The sequence below is a fragment of the Cornus florida genome, unplaced genomic scaffold (assembly GCF_030987335.1).
Source record: "Cornus florida cultivar Cherokee Brave unplaced genomic scaffold, ASM3098733v1 CherokeeBrave_3.0.0_Hap2_Chr01, whole genome shotgun sequence".
Lineage (NCBI taxonomy): Eukaryota > Viridiplantae > Streptophyta > Magnoliopsida > Cornales > Cornaceae > Cornus > Cornus florida.
In genome coordinates, this window is record NW_026775571.1 from 65,897,597 (window position 1) to 65,900,699 (window position 3,103).

Below are 3,103 nucleotides of genomic sequence, written 5' to 3' on the forward strand. Positions count from 1 at the left end.
ATGGAATTTTAAAAGTGAGCAACTTGACCCTTGATAGAGACATTCCAACCAATTGTTGCATCACCTGCGTTTAATTTTAGATAATATCAATATTGCCCTTTAATAGGAACATTTTACCCCTTTGCCTAAAGCTTCTTCCATTCATTTGAGCAACCCATCATCTTCTTCATTCTCATATATCTTCTCCCCTGTTTTCAGAAGGTCTGTTATATATATATATAAAAAAATATTACCAGTTCATTTATTAAGCTCTCTACAGTTCATTTATTGTTTTATGTGATTATCTTTTCTTTTTTTCATTACATGCACACAAAGAACAAGTATAAATTTAGTAAGGTTCATACTTGAAATTGACGGACCTACTTCTTATGATTGAATGAATTTATTGTTTTTGAATTCAGTTATGCAATTTTTACTATTGTAAGGTTCATGAAAATTTGAGATTGGAGCAGAGGATGTACATGGATGGATGCAGCTCCTCTCCACTAAAGTTTCCTCTACGGGCATCTATGAGCATAAATCAATGGACCATACAATGTCACGTCATCTTGTTAGACCAAGAGGGGGAGGGGGTGAAATGACCGACCTACGTTTTTTTTTTTTTTTTTTTCCATCTTTTTTCTTTTCTTAATTATCTTTAAAGTTCACTTACAAGATATCAATACATATGCAAACCACAACTCAAGTAAACTGCAAGTACACAAGATATACAAGAAAAACCCTCTCGATATGTAAAAACCTTGGTTTTTGGCCTCAGCCAATAAAATCTCTACTAGTTGTTGTATCCACTAGTTACACACTCACCTATCTCACACTCTGCACTCACCTTAGTACAAGTTGAAACACTAGTTTTCACAGCCTCTACATACACTATAGCTCCACTAAGTGCACACAACACTCCCCTGTCCATAACACCCTTGCTTGGACCTTCAATAGATCTCACAACTCACTCAATAAAAAATAAAGGTGTCAACATACCAAGTACATCAAATACAAGCTGTTACAAATAATAAGAGTGCAACCACAGCTTTATGATGTAATACAAATGAAACCCTAGAACACAAACCTCTACAAATGATAGGTTATCATAGTCAAACTTTAGTGCAGCTTCACAAGAAGCTCTTGCTAGGTTTCCACATCCTTATCTTATCCATATACACTTGCTTGAATGAAGTCCACAATTATATTAGCAAGGTAAAACAATATTAGTACTCAAAAGGCTTAAAACACAATTATGAAGGTATAATGGTCAGTTCACAATGCAGCTTCACCACAGACCCTTTCTTTGCTTCCTCAGCCTTGAAATCCCTAAATACACTTGCTCAAATGGTATATTCAATGAACACAGCAAGAGAAGGCATTAATAGCTTATAACAGGCTTCAAAACTGAATTATGTGGATAGAGGAGTAAATTCACAATGCAGCTTCACAATACATATGTTACTGACTTCCATAGCCTCTACTTAAACATATGAACTTTCTTAGATGAAGATCATAGCTAGAGCAACAAATTATCTCATTAACAGTGATCAAAAGGCCTTACATCAATACCGGAAAACCCTTATACAAAACTGCAAGAGTATTGCTTGTAAGGTCAAAGAGCTATGCAATACCAATTAGGGCTCAAAATAGGTTTCCACAGTATTTCCTCAACATATGAAACTTAAAATCAACAACACTCAGTGTATAGCAAGATAAAACAAACTTAGCTTGTAATAGCTCAATTCTGCAAAATTACTAAAGTATCACAAGTCTGAGGGTATAAATGGAATTCTGCAATATCTCTAGCCTGTACTGAGTTCTCACATTCTTGAATCATCAAAATACATGTGCTTAAATGTAACACACAATGATATAGGCATGATATATCAATTTCAGCTTCAAAACAGGCCTTAAACAATATTCTGTAGAAACATGTATAATAATGACAAAATTGGAATTTCAGAGCTGCACATGTCTGGACTTGATTCTCCCAGACTTGAATCAATCATATAAACTTGCTTGGATGAAGACGACACAGATATAGCAAGTTACTTCATACTTCACAAATCAAGCCTATCTTAGCTCAAAATCCTACTTTTCAAGGTTTTGAAAGCACAAAAAACGTGGTCATTTTTATGAGATGAATATGAAATTACAGTCTTAATTCATCATTATAAGCATGATCAAATGATAATCATCCATGTAAGAGCAAGGTGTATCAACAATAAGCTCAATGACAGTAGTTTTGCATCAAAAAATAAGATTTGAGTAGGTTTGAGATATGAAAAAGTATAGCAGCTCAAATATGCAAATATAAGCACCTTTTGCAGATGCAAAACAAGAAATTACACTTGTTTGAACCTTGTTCTAGTCCTAGAAATGACCACAGCAACTTTGGACCTCCTCAACCTCTCATTTGCACTAGAAATTAGTAATCTATCATCTCCATAAGATTTATCAAAAGTATAATCTTCAATACATGTATTCTGCGATAGATGTTAGGCTTCAATCAACAATTAAAACTCAAAAATACTTTGCTTATTCTTGACACTCAAAGCCCCTCACATTGCCGCTTATTTTTTAGCTCGAAAGGCTTATCTCAGGTGCACACTTTATCTAGCTGCTATAATAGTATATTTATACTGCAACCTTGTTTTCCTAGTATAGATAAGTGTGAGTCATCATCAACCAATCATTTTAGGGAAATATTCTGACATTCCTTGAGGTGAATAGACCATAGTACCCCTGCATAGCTTTCAAAATTTGTCCTTTTTGTGGACTACCTTACACACCATGTATAAGTATAATAGAAATCTAAATCCAAACCTGGTGCCAAGAATTGCAAAGCTGTCAACACTCTCTCTTACTCAAGGACCACAGAACAATGTGTCATGCAATGAAGAATCGCTTAGAAAGACCAAATTACCCCTCTTTGGAACACATGTCAAGCACACATTGAATTGAGCTCTTTCAACCTAAAGAACATATATTTAATACAATGTACCTTCCACAGTGTAATCCATACATTCACCGCGTATAGGATTGGCTATAATACCCTTGAGGATAAAATTAAATTTCTAAAATGCCCTCAAAGAAGACGTGTTGTTGTAACTTATATTTG